At 32.9% G+C, this 19,029-nt stretch overlaps 1 protein-coding gene across 1 annotated transcript in view; it reads right to left on the reverse strand.

The window, feature by feature from the left end:
• LOC142332593 (transient receptor potential cation channel subfamily A member 1-like) overlaps positions 1 to 16,058 on the reverse strand; it is a 41,793-nt gene extending 25,735 nt beyond the window's left edge. Inside the window, exon 1 of the mRNA XM_075379115.1 lies at positions 15,628 to 16,058. The gene's annotated coding sequence lies outside the window, so the exon portion shown is untranslated. The remainder of the gene's footprint in view (positions 1 to 15,627) is intronic.
• Positions 16,059 to 19,029: the final 2,971 nt, after the last annotated feature.

The following is a 19,029-nucleotide window of genomic DNA, read 5'->3' on the forward strand; positions in this document are numbered from 1 at the left end:
TGGTTAAATAATAGTTTTAAGTTATTAAAAGTTAAAACGTATATTTAAACATGTAGGAAATGAGCCCTTTAAATATTAAAAAGCTTTAAATACCTTTAAAGTAACAAAAATACAACTAAAATATACTTTTAAATGTTTTAATGCAAAATCTCGGTGTAAGCCATAATTAGTTATATATTTTAAAAAAACTACATTAAAATGAAATTAGCTGTACTGTGGATATACATATATATATATATATATATATATATACTAGCTCCCCGTCGTAGCTTCGTCCGTACTATCTGTTTACTTGCGTTTCCCGTAGCGGTCAATCTTTTTTATTTTATATTTTTTAGTCAAGTAACCGTAGGCAGGTCTAGCCGATCACAGATACAGTAACGGTGGCAGTGGCTATGTTGGTTGATTAAGCTATATCCAACCAGATTGTGAGTTAGCACAGGTTCTATCAGAACACGGTGCTTTCCGTTCAAAGATATTAATTTGGACTGGCGGAGGATGATCTGTGCACAGCGTGTCACGTACCTGACACCGTAGAACATGTTTTATTTGACTGTATGCTGCATGAACTCCTGGCCAAGTGATCGGTCCAGTGAAGCGAGCCCCGACCGGCTATTTATACTAGGGTAAGTCAATTATTATCTGCAATTTAGTTATATTTTTGTTTAAGTTGGTAGTACTGTCGTGTTGCGTAGATGACGCATGCGTGGTTTAATTATTGTTATGTTTGTGCAGGTTTGATGCTGCTAGGTTAGTTCCATTATCGCTGCCCTGCCGTTAACCATGGCTTCTCCGCTTTCTGTTTGCACCAAAGAAGAGCAACTATCAGCGATCCGTTTTTTGTGGTCGGAAGGTGTATCAAGGGCCGAAATTCATCGAAGATTTTCGGTACAGTGCGGAAACAGTGTGTTGCCGCAATGGAGTGTCTACGAATGGATTGAAAAATTCAAAAACGTTCGCGCACAAGCGTTACGCACAACAAAGGAGCCGGACGACCGTTCACCGCCACAAATGAGGAAAACATTGAGCGTGCACGTGACATGATTTTCTTAGAAAGACGAGTAACTATCGATGAAGTGGCACATCTCTGCAAATTAGTCACGGTTCTGCCTACAAAATCATCCACAACAGACTTGCATTTCATAAAGTCTGTGCAGGACGGGTCCCAAAACAACTCACACAGTCGCATAAACAAACGCGCTTCTGCCATTAACATTTGGATCGCTATGGTAACGAATGGGACATCTTCTTAGACAGAATAATCACTGGTGACGAAACATGGATCCATCATTACAAGTCGGAGAGTAAATGGCAGAATATGGAATGGAAACATCCAAATTCATCCTGCAAAAAAAGTTCAAGACCGAACCGTCCGCAGGAAAACCGATACTTACGATTTTTTGGAACTCACAAGGCCCAGTAATGGAACATTATGAGGAACGGAGCACGACAATAAACAGTGCGCGTTACAGTGAGATGCTTACTACCAAGCTGAAGCCTGCAATTTGAAGCAAACGCTGAAGACTGCTGTCGAAAGGTGTTGTTTTGTTGCACGATAATGCCCGTCCACATACAGCTGCCCACACTGCTGAAACGGGCTCCATAAACTCAACTTTGAAGTACCGGCTCATGCTCCGTATAATCCTGATCTTGCCCCTTCTGACTACCACTTGTTTGGTCCACTCAAAGAGGCATTAAGGGGCCGTCGATTTACGTCGGATGATACAGTGAAAGAAGCGGTGCATTCCTGGCTCGCAGCTCAACCGAAAACTTTCTTTTATGAGGGCATCAGGAAGCTTGTCCAACGATGGACCAAGTGCGTTGAAATGCCAGGGGACTATGTTGAAAAATGATGTACATGTAAGTTTCCTATTTGTATTGCAATAAAATTTATAACTACATTGCGGATAATAATTGACTTATCCTCGTAATGTAATATAATTATACAAAATATTAACCTATATATAAAAGTATTCATATGTGTATATTAAGCTTAACAAATTTACTTATGTAAAGTTTTCTCTAAATCTAACAATCCCCTTGGATAGATGCTAAAATAATAAAAAGAAAATTTTCAAAAAATCTTTTCAGCATTTTAGGTACGGAGTCTATAATTTTAAAAAATCCATTTCTTGATAGCTCTATATATGAAAAAATAAATTGTTAATAAATATTTAAATCTAAGGAAGATAAAGCAAAAAGCAATTTTAAGAGATGAGAATGAATCTGAAAAAAAAAATTTGGATGATTTATATATCCGTTGTAGGTTACACATTTACTTTAATATAACGTTTTCTCGTAAATGTCTCTGAAGAAAATCGAAATCGGGTTTTTTTGTGATATCCCCCATTCCCTTGAAGAATTTTGAAAAAAAATAATTAATATGATCAATTCGCCATTTCTCCGTCTTGTTACAAGTAACAGTAGTGTTCATCTGACTGGAGAAGAATTATCTTGATATGCCGAACTGTCAAGGGTTTCGTGAAAAAAAAAAATCGGGCTCAATATTCGTCATCGAGAAATTGCTCACCAAAACCCCAACCTTTTATGAATGCAGCGGTGATTCATATAAGATGTGGGCACACACACATTATCCATTATGCCCATCCCATTACTTTTCACCTGGTTAATAAACTACTAGCAATATCTTATTTTAACAGTGTTCGGGGTTTTCAGTTCCTGTACGTAATGTATTCGGTATGCCTGTAGACCTAATTTCTTTATGGCTTTTTTTACGGCCTTTGTGTCCTGTACACGACATTCCTGTCTGCGATAATAATTTACAAAAAATTTTCCTTGGTGACTGTTCAAGTAATTCACGTAGTGCACGATAAAGTGATCGCATTGTAGCATCATGTAATCTTTGTAATTACTACGTATAAAGATATGAGATTTTATTTACCTTCATTACAAATTAAATATTATAAATTAACCCACCGGGTTGGTCTAGTGATAAATTCGTCGTTGTAAATCAGCTGATTTCGAAATCCAAGTTCTCAGGTTCAAATCCTAATAAAGATAATTACTTTTATTCAAATTTAAATACTAAATCGTGGATATCGGTGTTCTTTGGTAGTTGAGTTTCAATTAACCACATTTCTCAGGAGTAAGTCGACCCCTAAGTTTGTTCAAGACTACAAATTTATCGGTACAGCTATAGTGAAAAGTCACTAATGAATTTTTGATGCGATTATAAATAAAAGTATTAAAAATGTATATATATATTTTTTTCCTTTGTAGAAAATTAATTCATCAATATAAAACGTTAAGCTTATGCATAAGCGAAAATGAAATAGAAAATTGTTAAAATATAATCAGGATTCGACCCGAAACCTTCCGAATGAAAAACTGAGATGCTACCACTTTACTACTCAATTAAAAAAATTAATTGCGGTTATGGGAGCAGTTTTTTTTTTTATTAAATTTTCGTTGTTACATATGGTGGTGATGAGGTAGAGGCGCAATGTTGCCAGACTATTTAAGTGTACCCTACTGCCAGACTGTTATACCTGCACAAATTCTTTGGAAATCTGAAGAAAAAAAACTGAGAATAATGTTTTATAGTCTTCTAAAGAGAATGTATGGATAAAGTTTGACTAGAAATTTTCAACTTTGATAATTTCTAAACATGAAATGAGAATGTGTATACGAAGAGATTGATGAAGCAATTAAACACGTAAAAGGAGATGAAAATTTAATAATAGTTGGAGATTGGAATGCAAGCATTGGAAAAGGCAAGGAAGGAAATATAGTGGGTGAATACGGGCTGGGCAAAAGGAATGAAAGAGGGGACCGACTTATAGAGTTTTGCACGAAGTATAATTTAGTAATTGCCAACACCCAATTTAAAAATCATAATAGAAGAATATACACTTGGAAAAAGCCAGGCGATACTGCAAGGTATCAGATAGATTATATCATGGTTAAGCAAAGATTTAGAAATCAACTCGTTGACTGCAAAACTTACCCTGGAGCAGACATTGATAGCGACCATAATTTGGTGATAATGAAATGTAGATTGGGGTTTAAAAACCTGAAGAAAAGGTGTCAGATGAATCGGTGGAATTTAGAGAAGCTTGAGGAAGAGGAGGTAAAGAAGATTTTTGAGGAGGACATCGCTAGAGGTCTGAGTAAAAAAGATAAGATAGAAAATGTAGAAGAAGAATGGGAGAATGTTAAAAAGGAAATTCTTAAATCAGCAGAAGCGAACTTAGGCGGAATAAAGAGAACTGGTAGAAAACCTTGGGTTTCAGACGATATATTGCAGCTGATGGATGAACGTAGAAAATATAAGAATGCTAGTCATGAAGAAAGTAAAAGGAACTATCGGCAATTAAGAAATGCTATAAACAGGAAGTGCAAACTGGCGAAAGAAGAGTGGATTAAAGAAAAGTGTTCAGAAGTGGAAAGAGAAATAAACATTGGTAAAATAGACGGAGCATACAGGAAAATTAAAGAAAGTTTTGGGGTACATAAATTAAAATCTAATAATGTGTTAAACAAAGATGGTACACCTATATATAATACGAAAGGTAAAGTCGATAGATGGGTGGAATATATTGAAGAGTTATACGGAGGAAATGAATTAGAAAATGGTTTTATAGAGGAAGAAGAGGAAGTTGAGGAGGATGAAATGGGAGAAACAATACTGAGATCTGAATTTAAGAGAGCATTAAAAGATTTAAATGGCAGAAAGGCTCCTGGAATAGACGGAATACCTGTAGAATTACTGCGCAGTGCAGGGGAGGAGGCGATTGATAGATTATACAAACTGGTGTGTAATATTTATGAAAAAGGGGAATTTCCGTCAGACTTCAAAAAAAGTGTTATAGTAATGATACCAAAGAAATCAGGGGCAGATAAATGTGAAGAATACAGAACAATTAGTTTAACTAGTCATGCATCAAAAATCTTAACTAGAATTCTATACAGAAGAATTGAGAGGAGAGTGGAGGATGTGTTAGGAGAAGACCAATTTGGTTTCAGGAAAAGTATAGGGACACGGGAAGCAATTTTAGGCCTCAGATTAATAGTAGAAGGAAGATTAAAGAAAAACAAACCAACATACTTGGCGTTTATAGACCTAGAAAAGGCATTCGATAACGTAGACTGGAATAAAATGTTCAGCATTTTAAAAAAATTAGGGTTCAAATACAGAGATAGAAGAACAATTGCTAACATGTACAGGAACCAAACAGCAACAGTAGCAATTGAAGAACATAAGAAAGAAGCCATAATAAGAAAGGGAGTCCGACAAGGATGTTCTCTATCTCCGTTACTTTTTAATCTTTACATGGAACTAGCAGTTAATGATGTTAAAGAACAATTTAGATTCGGAGTAACAGTACAAGGTGAAAAGATAAAGATGCTACGATTTGCTGATGATATAGTAATTCTAGCCGAGAATAAAAAGGATTTAGAAGAAACAATGAACGGCATAGATGAAGTCCTACGCAAGAACTATCGCATGAAAATAAACAAGAACAAAACAAAAGTAATGAAATGTAGTAGAAATAACAAAGATGGACCACTGAATGTGAAAATAGGAGGAGAAAAGATTATGGAGGTAGAAGAATTTTGTTATTTGGGAAGTAGAATTACTAAAGATGGACGAAGCAGGAGCGATATAAAATGCCGAATAGCACAAGCTAAACGAGCCTTCAGTAAGAAATATAAGTTGTTTACATCAAAAATTAATTTAAATGTCAGGAAAAGATTTTTGAAAGTGTATGTTTGGAGTGTCGCTTTATATGGAAGTGAAACTTGGACAATCGGAGTATCTGAGAAGAAAAGGTTAGAAGCTTTTGAAATGTGGTGCTATAGGAGAATGTTAAAAATCAGATGGGTGGATAAAGTGACAAATGAGGAGGTATTGCGGCAAATAGATGAAGAAAGAAGCATTTGGAAAAATATAGTTAAAAGAAGAGACAGACTTATAGGCCACATACTAAGGCATCCTGGAATAGTCGCTTTAATTTTGGAAGGACAGGTAGAAGGGAAAAATTGTGTAGGCAGGCCACGTTTGGAATATGTAAAACAAATTGTTGGGGATGTAGGATGTAGAGGGTATACTGAAATGAAACGACTAGCACTAGATAGGGAATCTTGGAGAGCTGCATCAAACCAGTCAAGTGACTGAAGACAAAAAAAAAAAAAAAATTTCTAAACAAAAATAACAATCGGTTTCTAGTGGTAGAAATAAGTGGAGGAGAAATTTTAGACAGAGAAATTTAAAAAAAAAAGAAAAAATACACGAATTAAAAAAATTTAAAATTGCTCAAGATGGAAGTGAAAACAACAGAAAAATCAGCTCAGAGCGTTTGTTCACGCTCGTTCCAAGTATGGCCAAATCCAAAAAATAAATAAATAAAGATCAAAGTTATAAATTTTTTTTAAATATTTAAGAAACCATTTGAATTGACGGCAGAAATAAAAAGACAATTTTTACAAGAAATCTTAACTTCCATAATTATAATTTAAGAATTAAGAATATTGTTATATTATAATTATAATAAGCAAAAAAGACGGAAAAGTTTGTATAGCTTTCCTGGTTTCACCCTTCACGAATTTTTATTTCAAATACGCCATAAAAGATACATATGATTTTTAACTATTAAAATAGTCTTAATATAAAAACAAATATTATTGATATTAATGGGCGTTTTAAAAATTAAATGACTTTTATTATTACTAAGGGACCCGTGCTGCTCTGCAGTATCATCAGTAAATAAGTTACAATAGATAATTTATTGCGTGGTAGTTAACACTTCCTTTCAGAGGAGCTGTGCGTTGACCCATAGATTTCATCTCCACTTTCACATTACCAGTAAAGACCTAAACGATAAGAAATTAACAATAAAACCTGTTCACATTTATTCTTTCCCGCTTTCGATATATATATATATATATATATATAGATATACTAGCTGCAGAGGCGTGTATAGGCTAGCATATATATAAATATATGTATATACTGTATACTGCGCCATCCGCAGCTAGGATCTCCGGGCGGGTTGCGCTGACGTGCGGCGTCTCGAAATGGGATTATTATGTGTTCAGAATTGATTACCTCTTGTGTAAAAATATTTTTTCTGATATAACTTAAATTGATATAGCGAAAGTTAAATTAGAAATTAGTTCAAGAAACTGATAATAACGTATCGGGATTTTCCGCTAGTGATCGGTACAATTCGGTCCCTACGTTTTGGTTATAGTTCATTATTTTATGAAGAAAAACAATCACATAATAAATAAAAATATATTAAAAAATTTTAAAACACCACTCTTAAATTAAACGCACTAAAAGGTAAAAAATAATTTTAGTACTTTATCTCAGAATGGATTTGACAACAACCTTTGTTGACGGTGATATGTGAAAACGTCACAGCTTCAAATTAAAAATCTGTTTTTTTGCCCATTTTTTCGCATGCGTGATGAATGGCCTAAAGAGTGGGGTACCGCACCACCCCATTCTTAAAAGTATTTAGGTTTAGGTTTGAAAATATTTAGCGAAAGATCGATACGTGTTACGGTGGGCAGTGCAACCAAAAAAAAAGGGCTAAACAATTTAATTTCCGGATAACCAAGATCCGATTGATCAAGAGTATACCCGATGAGTTAAACAGTTAGCGCTCGACCTGCTGATACATACGCCGTTTGAACTGTGAAAATCGGACGAGCGGTTGTCGAGATATTACGGTAGTACCCCCTTTCCAATTTCCGAATGGCGCCCAGGGAAGCACTTGAAAATATTATCCGTCGGGTACCACTAAAAACGGATGAGGTATCGATGAGGAGGATCGAAAAGAATTTTCAGAGCGGTAGGACCGATCATTTTCGTTTGAAAATTCGAATCTGGTTAAAAAGTGCTAAATTTTCCCAAAATTTCGATAGATGTATACGTGTATACATATATAAAATAATATATCAAGTATACATCTGACCACCACAAGACATGTACTAACCAATCGGGGTTTTCCGCTAGTGATCGGTACATTCCGTTGCTTAAGCTAAGGGAGACGCACACATACAAATGCCGTTTGGTAGGGTAGGTTACAACGAAAGCGTAAATTATGAATATTAATTAGTTATAAATATTAGTATATATAATTATTTATATATATATTTACAGGTGATATTTAAGTATGGAAACAGCTTTATACTGCATATCTGAGAGATATCTGAAAGCAGAAAGAAAATGGGGTTCTATATACTTTAAAAAATCTGCATTATGATGGGTTATTAATTTTTTCCGCAAATTTGGATCCGTATTGAATAAAACTTAATTTTTTTAAATAGGAACGTGAACCATATAAGATACGTGATTTCAATTTAAAATTTTTCAAGAAAAACAATGGTGAAATCTGTTTTTCTATTAATTCCTTCGTTATCGAGTTTAAGTATTAAAATTTACAATGACGAAAAAATCGTATTAACACTAAAACAAGGTAAAACGCACTACATGAAAAATATTATTACATTTTACATTCATAATGCATACAATAACGAAGTTTAAACAGTGCTAGAATATAATAATTAACAACACAACTTTCGAAAGATGATTTTGACCGCCGAGTTGAATATTATATTATAATGCAAAAATTAGACATAAACACAAATTTTTCTAATTCACTAATATTTACTGATAAAGCGACATTTATGTTAAATGGCCATGTGAATAAGCAAAACTGTCGATTCTGGAGCGAAAATAATCGCAGATGTTGGAAGGTCATACACAGCACCCTCAGAAAGTGAACGTTTGGGCGGGAATCGTTGGTCATCGTATTTTACTTTAGATGAATTCTAACAGGAAATGCTTACTGCAATTTGTTAGCCGATAGGAATTTACCAAATATCCAGGAAAATGTTGGACAAGAATTAAATTATAAAATATGATTTCATCAAGATGAGATACCACCTCATTATTATCTACGAGCACAACAAATTTTAAATGAACAATTTCCAAATCGCTGAGTAGGTTGTAGAGGAGCCGTAGTATGGTCTACCAGGTCCCCAGACCTTTCTTTTTCCTGTTTAGCCTCCGGTAACTACCGTTTAGATAATTCTTCAGAGGATGATATGTATGAGTGTAAATGAAGTGTAGTCTTGTACATTCTCAGTTCGACCATTCCTGAGATGTGTGGTTAATTGAAACCCAACCACCAAAGAACACCGTTATCCACGATCTAGTATTCAAATCCGTGTAAAAATAACTGGCTTTACTAGGAATTGAACGCTGTAACTCTCGACTTCCAAATCAGCTGATTTGGGAAGACGCATTAACCACTAGACCAACCCGGTGGGTTAGGTCCCCAGACCTGTCTGCTATGGATTACGTTTTTTGGGGGTACCAAAACTTGATACAAGTTATAAACATATATTACTTGTAGTTAGCACACTGTCAAGCTGTAGAGAGGAATCCTTTTGAACATTTGTTTTAGAATGGTATGCGTTTTTTGGGGGTACCAAAACTTGATACAAGTTATAAACATATATTACTTGTAGTTAACACACTGTCAAGCTGTAGAGAGGAATCATTTTGAACATTTGTTTTAGAATGGTATGCTTTTAAAATTCATTTCATTAATCCGTTTAATTTCTTGTTAATTATTAGTTACCATTTATTATCAATACTATTGCACTGTTTAAAAGTTCGTTATTGTATGAATTAGGAATGTAAAATGCAATAAAATTGTTCATGTAAAGCGTTTTACCTCGTTTTATTGTTTACACGATTTTTACATTATTGCAACTTTGAATGCTTATAACTCGACAACCAAGGAATTAAAAGAAAAACGAGTTTCACCATTGCTTTTCTTGTAAAATTTTAATTTAATTATTATTGTAAAAATTAAGTTTGATTCAATATTGGGGATCCAAGATGGCGGACAAAAATTAAAAACCCATCTTAATGCAGATTTTTTTTTAACTATGTAGAACCCAATTTCTTCTGCCTACAAAGGCCTCCCAGATATGCAGTATAAAGCTGTTTCCACACTTAAATATCACCCGGTATATATAGATTATTATCGTTCAAAATTCGTACCATATGCACATACACTTTTACATTTAAAGTGATACAGTTAGTAAATCATTTCTCAGTCCATTAAACCTATCAGACATGCTTTCTTATTGGTTAATTTATTTTAATTTAATTAATGTTCCCTAAAAACCTTTTTTACAAACTAAGAGATCGAAGTCGGTGTGGGCTGATTTGATAGTGCTTGACATGAACGTTTTAAGACCCAAACGAAAATTCTTTATCTTAATTATTTTCTGAGATACGGAGGTTTGGATGTATTTTTAAGTGTGAGGAAATTTGTATTTTCCCTGAAAATCTTTTAGGAATTGTGTTAACAACGTTAGTGTGGTCTCATTTGATGGTGTTTGACTTATTAATTAATTGTTTAAGACCCAAAAGAATTTTGTATCATAAATATTTGCTGAGATATCTCTATTTGTATGACATTAAGGTAAGACTTTAAATTTAACGAAAGTTATGTTCCATTAAAACTTCTCTCATATGAGTGAACGTAGTCGGTGCATGGTGGTTATCTGTAACCTGATGTATTAAGTGTTTAAATACCCCAACGAAATATGTTACTAAATTAGTTACTGAGTAATTGCAAAAACAGCTAAATTTCTTTACTTTGTTTATATATATATATTTTTTTTTAATATATAAATAATCTATAATTATTATGAAAATAAACAAGAACAAAACGAAAGTAATGAAATGAAATGTAGTAAAAATATTGTAGATGAACCACTGAATAGAAAAATAGGAAGAGAAAAGATTACGGAGGTAGAAGAATTCTGTTACTTGGGAAGTAGAATTACTTAAAATGGGCGAAGCAGGAGCGATATAAAATGCCGGATAGCGCAGACGAAACGAGCTTTCAATCAAAACCATAATTTTCTTTCATCAATGATTAATTTAAACGTCAGGAAAACATTTTTGAAAGTATATGTTTGGAGCGTCGCTTTATATGGAAGTGAAACTTGGACGATCGGAGAACCTGAGAAGATTAGAGGCTTTTGAAATGTGGTGCTACAGAAGAATGTTAAAAATCAGATGGGTGGATAAAGTAAAAATTGAAAAGGTGTTGCGGCAAATAGATGAAGAAAGAAGCATTTGGAAAAATATAGCTAAAAGAAGATATATACTTATAGGCCACATACTAAGGCATCCTGGAATAGTCGCTTTAATATTGGAAGGACAGGTAGAAGGAAAAAATTGTGTAGGCAGGCCACGATTGGAATATGTAAAACAAATTGTTAGGAATGTAGAATGTAGAGGATATAACGAAATGTAACGACTGGCACTAGATAGGGAATTTTGGAGAGCTGCATCAAACCAGTCAAATGACTGACCACAAAAAAAGAGAATAAAACAAATTTTCTATGTACAGAAAAAACACGCAACTGATGGCATATCACCAAAAATTCTTTTTATTCTATGTAAACATAAAATGCCATCTTTTAACAGAATAAACAGAAACACATTACCGTTTGTTCTATAGGCTTTCCACAGAAAAAATGAATTTTATTTAAGACTAATCAGTCAGGGTTCTGTCCTCCCATGGAATCCTTTGTATTCATTAAACTCATGCTTGTGAGAATAATGCTAATAAACAACAATGAAAGCCTGTTCACTTTATAAACACTATCAGTGTATTTTAATTCATTCAGAGCAATAGTCTCTATTGTCATAACGTCATAACGTCTATTGTCTAATAGTCAGTACAAGACTCGAAACTCTGAGTGATCTAAGGTATACGGGTTTCAGAATAGTTGACTCCCATTAGAAAAATAATATTATACTGGACCCATCCTTCCGGCAGACAAAGTTATTTTGCACTGTTCTTTACGTTACCCGATAAACACCAAGAGGGGGTGACCGTACTTCGTTTCTCATTTTATTTTATGTTTTTTTTTAGTCAAGTAACCGGATGTAGGTACAGCCAGTCACCCACCGGGTTGGTCTAGTGGTGAACGCGTCTTCCCAAATCAGCTGATTTGGAAATCGAGAATTCCAGCGTTCAAGACCTACTAAAACCAGCTATTTTTACACGGACTTGAATACTAGATACCGGTGTTCTTTGGTGGTTGGGTTTCAATTAACCACACATCTCAGGATTGGTCGAACTGAGAATGTACAAGACTACACTTCATTAACACTCATACATATCATCCTCATTCATCCTCTGAAGTATTATCTAAACGGTAGTTACCGGAGGCTAAACAGGAAAAAGAAAGAAAAGGTAGAGCCAGTCGCGTGTCACACACGGTAAGAGTGACTCTTTTGGTTGAGCCACCGCGTCGTGCGTTTTAAATGTACCGTCGTACATTTAAAACTATTTTTCTCGATACGCAAAAGGGATACTGAAAACGATAAAGGAAAACCTTTTTTTATAGAAAATGTAATTTCAAATACAAGTGGTCTTCGATTTGACTAACGGTTGGCTGGTTTTGACAAGGAATAAAATCCGGTTGTTTCCGCAAGTCATTATAACGGCCACCATATTGAAACGGGGAAAATTTCGGCAATAGTGCTATTCTTTTTCCACGTATAAAAATTATGTTCTAGCAAAATTTCAGCTCAATCGGTTAAGTAGGTTTTGCGTGAAAGAGTAACACTCATAGACCCCATTAGATTTATTTATATATATATAAAACTCAATGTTTGTATGTGTTTGTATGTCTTTGTCCCGTATGCGTTCTTTTACCATTTTTCCGATTACAATGAAACTTTCGTAAGTTGTTGTGCGCACGCTTTCAAAATTTTCTAAGTTAGTTTGGACCCGCTAGGTGGCGCCGGGGTCGAGATATTTCAAAAAATTGTACTTATGGTCCGAATTGGCTCATATTCAGAATATATATTAGTTACGTGAAAAGAAATAAATATTTTTGCGAAAAAGGGAAGAAGGGAAAGGGATGAAGATGGGAAGAGTTGAAGAGGGGAAAAGGGAAAGGAGGAAATAATAATTTATATATATTGGATCTTACTGGTTAAACAACCATCAATTCTACCTCTCGAAGATTTTTACCGACCGACTTCATTTCACTTTATCATTTTTTTTTTATTTTATTTAATTATATAGTAGCATCCCGTGGCGGCTTTGTCCACTCTGTATGATTATTTACGTTTCCCGTTGTAGAGGATGTCTAGCTGATCAGGGCGAGCGAAGCAAGCCTTTCCTGTCTAGCCACAGGGCTCTTATCTCCTGGATCCTCTGTGTTATTCAACTCATACTTTTAAAAACAATAATGATAAATAGAAATTAAAGTCTGTTCAATTTATAAAAACTATCAGTGTATTATAATTTCTTCAGAACAGCAGTTTGATCAATACAGGAAACACTAACTGGTTTTTAAATTTCCCTTCGCGGCTTCGCTCACGAAATACATAATCAGAATTACAAACATAAATTTCCATCATAATTTTACCAAATCTCATAAAAATTAATTCAATAGCGATCGGATAAAAAAGAAAAACTCTAAAAGAAAATTGTTTTTTTCCGTTAAAATATTAAAATTCAAAATAGTTTTTAAATATTTACCTGAAGAATATTTGCAAGTCGAGGGAATATCTCATTAAGTATAGTTAGAAATGGGGAAAATTTGCAATCACTGTTTTTATTTTTTATCACCTCTTTCAAAGAGAATTTCAAAAAATTTAGAAACAGGATTTTTAGATTTTCATAGAAATATTACATATACCAAAAATCAAGTTCACATCTTTATTAGTTACACAGAAATTAAAAAAAAATCTATTATTACTCCATTTTAGCTGTTTAAACTTGGAATTTCAAAAAAATCCTTTCTTAGTATATACTTACACCGTAAAAACGTATATACATCAATTTATCATCAGTAGTTTTTGTTGGGCGTTGATAATGAATCACTCACGACATGTTCTGTTATATATATATATATATATATATATATATAGATGGATAATATTTTAACTGAATATTACGTTTAAAAAATACTGTTATCCGTTTTTTTAATTTTTGTGGTGATAGCAGTATAAGAAACCACATTTGTTTTTGGTAATTTAGCAAAACATAATTTTCTGGCCACCATGATAAATGTTATAATTTTAACTAATTTGATTTTCTTATAGAATTTTATTTTTACATTTGCTTAAAAATTTTCATATATTTATACATTTTTCTACATATTTGCTAATAATTTATAATTTTTTGTTCGTTTTAAAAATATATATCATGTATATTAACTATGTATCAACTTCAATAACTAAAAACGTCATAGTAAAATTATAGTATCCATAAAAGAAGAATTCTTTATATGTAATTGATTATAATTCGCTCAATTTTTCTCTATATAAATTGAAAATTCTTTTTCGGAATTCGACTACCACTTTTTAGCAATTTTTTCTTCCAAAACAGTGGATATTTGCAGAGATAAATTATAAATAAAATCTAACCAACCTTACCTACGCTTACTTCCCTCTACCTATTCGCTAACCCATTTTTTAATATTTCTACTTGTCAACTTTATTTAAACATTGGTCTTCCAAATGTACCTGAAGAGGTCTAATATAAGCATTATGCTTATAATTATAATCTAACCAAACTACGTTCGCTTCGTTCTCTAATCTTGACTAGCGAGCGAAGCGATCGTAGGTTAAGTTTGGTTTGATTATATTTATAATTTCTCTGTAAATACCCACTGATTTGGGGAAAAAAAGATTGAAAAAATGGCTGTCAGATTCCCAAAAAATACTAAATTGGAAATCTTATGAAGTAGTATAAAATTAACAAAGTTCAATTTTGCTAAATCCCCAATTTTTTTTGTTAAATAGTTGTGTGATAATATGAGATTTTTGTCTCTAAATATATGTTCATATATTTAGAGATATCCCCCATTTATTATCTATAATAAGTAACTAAATAATCTATTTTTCCTAAAAAAAAATCATCGAAATTAATTTTCCTATAAATACACAAAACAATAGTATAATAAATAATATTAATGATGTATTTATATAATTTAATTGTAAACATATTTTCTGTGTATATAACAAAATAATTAAAAAATTACAAACAAAAAATGAAACGACAAAAAAGACCTAGGTAATAAATTACGTGTACGAAGACAAAACAAATGAATCACTCTTTATTCGTCTAAATGTCTAAACCGTTTTATGTTTTTGTTTATCCACATTCGACGAAAAAGTAATTAAAAAATATAAACGTTTACAAAAGATAAGGTGAACATAACCGATTTTAAAAATAGATCTTTTAAATAAATTAAAAACAAAAATGACCTACCATTTTTAAAGTAGGCTATAAATAAAAACTGTATTATTTTTAAAAAATCTATCTTCTCTTACTTTTGAAATTACTTATCAATTGGTTTAGAATTTCTGATATTGGATGCTTATCATTCTTGAGCATTATCATTAAATTTTTTAAATGAATTTGTCTTATATCAGATCGCCTACAATCATTGAAATTATGGTGTTGTTAACTAACCGATAAAAATGGATTAATAACTAATTAAATAGAAAGAAAATAAAAATATATGCTACCAAATAAAATAAGTGTTAATATAAATTATTTAACAAAATTAAGTAAATTAAAAAGAAAATTAACTTACATTAAATATACATGTGAAAATTAATTATTAACCGGTAATAATTATGACGCAATCCAGTAGCACCAGACGTAGTTTTCCTTAAAATAGATAATACATTTTTCATTTAATTACCACTACTATTTTCCAGTTAATATTAAAAATAAATGTGACTCAAACACTACGCAGGCACAAACTATTTAAAAATTACATCGTTATAAACAAATAGCACACCACCTGTATAAACCATATATGGTAAAACAACAATAAAATAAAAACTCAGTCGTAGGATGTAGATGCATACAAACGTCTTTAAACAGATTAAAAATCAACACAGATGCTACGAACTAACAAGTGGGTCGGATGTTTTTAACCAAACAATTCACGATACACTTATACAGAACCACTATGGTGATGTGAATGAGACGACAGCGCTGCAATACCACTTGCAACAACGTCAGTCTAACTTTCAATTCCCCCTCCACTTTTTTTTAAACTACACACAATTCTGTCTGATGAATACAACTAGTTAATTTTTTTTTTTAGCGCAGCACTATATTATATATATATATATATATATATATATATATATATATATATATATATATATATTCTTTTTTTTCGTTTAACTTATTAGTTTATCATGATTTTCTTATATCTTATGTTAATTTATTTTAATTACCGGTAAATATCATTTCTGTTATTTATAATATGTTAATATAATACTCATGTTAAATACGAATATATTTCTGTATTCAATAGAAAATACAAAAAATACTTAACTGTTTTATTTAAACAGATTTCTTCTCCAAGAATATAATAAACTTTCAGGACATGTTTTATTGCTAAAAATAAAAAATAAAGTTCATGTAAACATAAGTTCGAAAACGTTTCGTTAGCAATTGTCGGCTATCAAAAGATAGCCGCTAAGATTAAGACTGATTGTAATTCCTGGGATCATATATGTGAAATATGACCAGAAAAATTAAAAAAAATAGGTCCCATAACTTTATTTTTAGTAGTTTTTGATAAATCTGGGGTAAAAGACAAAAGATTGGGTCAATAAACATATTATTTTTATATTTAGCGTAAAACAACATTATTAATTCTATACAGAATTGAGAGGAGAGTGGAAGAAACGTTAGGAGAAGAGCAATTTGTTTTCAGGAAAAGTATAGGAACATGGGAAGCAATTTTAGGCCTCAGATTAATAGTAGAAGGAAGATTAAAGAAAAAAAAACCAACATACTTGGCACTGATAGACCTAGAAAAGGCATTCCATAACGTAAACTGGAATAAAATGTTCAGCATTTTAAAAAACCTAGAATTCAAATACAGAGATAGAAGAACGATTGCTAACATTTACAGGAACCAAACAGCAACAGTAATAATTGAAGAACTTAAGAAAGAAGTCGTAATAAAAAAGGGAGTCCGACAAGGATGTTCCCTATCCCCGTTACTTTTTAATCTTTACGTAGAACTAGCAGTTAATGATATTAAAGAATAACTTAGATCCGAAGAAACAGTACAAGGTGAAAAGATAAAGATGCTACGATGATATTGTTATTCTAGCTGAGAGTAAAAAGGATTTAGAAGGAACAATGAACGGTATGGATGAAGTCCTACGCAAGAATTGCCGCATGAAAATAAACAAGAACAAAACGAACGTATGAAATATAAATAAAGAAGATGGACCACTGAATATAAAAATAGGAAGAAAACAGATTATGCAGGTAGAAGAGTTTTGTTATTTGGGAAGTAGAATTACTTAAAATGGACGAAGCAGGAGAGATATAAAATGCCGAATAGGACTGGCGAAACGAGCTTTCAGTCAGAAATATAATTTGCTTACATCAATGATTAATTTAAACGACAGAAAACCATTTTTGAAAGTATATGTTTGGAACGTCGCTTTATATGGAAGTGAAACTTGGACGATCGGAGTACCTGAAAAGAAAAGATTAGAAGCTTTTGAAAAGTGCTATAGGAGAATGTTAAAAATCAGACGGGTGGATAAAGTGACAAATGAAGAGATGTTGCGGCAAATCGATGAAGAAAGACGCATTTGGAAAAATATAGTTAAATGAAGAGACAGACTTATAGGCAACATATTAAGGCATCCTCGAATAGTCGCTTTAATATTGGAGGGAGAGGTAGAATGAAAAAATCATGCAGGCAGACAACGTTTGGAATATGTAAAAAAATTATTAGGGATGTAGGATGTAGGGAGTACACCGAAATGAAACGACTGGTACTAGATGGGGAATCTTGGAGAACTGCATCAAACCAGTCAAATGACTGAAGACAAAAAAAAAAAAACATTGTTAAATGCTTAATAAGCATACAACAGGTTTAAATGAAACTTATAGAGAGTTCGATTTTGAGTAAAATTGTTTGAATAAAGTCCACGCCCACTAATATTTTGGTAAATTTTTTCTGGATCGTTACAAGGCAGGGGAAGACCCCTGCCTTGTAACGATCCTGGTTTCCATATCATCCCCTCCGTTCCTAGTCCTGATAATCTTTACCGGAAGTCGTCTTTTAGACTATATAAACCTGATAACACAACACCAGAGACCAGTTTGGTCTGTGTCAGGATGCCACCAGTTCAAATGCCTTGGCAGACATTTCCTTCAGTGTATTGACACATCCTACTATCGCCTTCAGATGGCCTCTTCCAACTACGACCACCCTACCTTAACCTACTACGCACAACTAACAAATTAACCGATTCGCAGAAGCGCGATCCCCGTATCTTCTTCTAACACCAAAAGTTACACATAAAAACTCTTCCTATATCTAATTTCAATTAGACTATGCACTCAAATTGAATCTTTAAACACCAAAAATACCATCCTCATACCACTAAAACAAGTGTTGATCGCAACAACGATCATTTTATCCTACAATTTAATTTATTCAAAGTCCTCTTGATTTATTTAAAAATCAAGAAACTGATTTGCAAATTTAATAAGCCTCTAATGAAAACATACCCTATTTCTGCTCTGGTCCGCTTTCAGGAGCTAAGTCAATGCCTACACTTGTTGGAGCTACACCGCAGCTTCATCACACTGTTTTCTATACATTCATCTCATCCTAGCAGCGAATAACTCAGCTAACCGAGGCTCGAAGCCAAAACGCTTATCTTGGCGAAGTAAGCACCCAGGCGGGACGCTAATCACCCAAGTTAATATTCTATCTTTACATCTTTAACACAATCAGACCCCCTCAACAATCCTCCATAGGGGTAAGAATCTAAAGAAGCCAGAAACTATGTCCCATTCCCTTTCGGTTTTCCAATTAATTTGCAGATCACAATTGATTCTCGCAAGTTTCTCTAGCTACTTTGGTACGTTCAGTTTCGTAACTTTCTTTCTTTTTCCTGTTTAGCCTCCGGTAATTACCTTTCACATAATACGTCAGAGG

The sequence above is a fragment of the Lycorma delicatula genome, chromosome 11 (assembly GCF_047948215.1).
Source record: "Lycorma delicatula isolate Av1 chromosome 11, ASM4794821v1, whole genome shotgun sequence".
Classification (NCBI taxonomy): domain Eukaryota; kingdom Metazoa; phylum Arthropoda; class Insecta; order Hemiptera; family Fulgoridae; genus Lycorma; species Lycorma delicatula.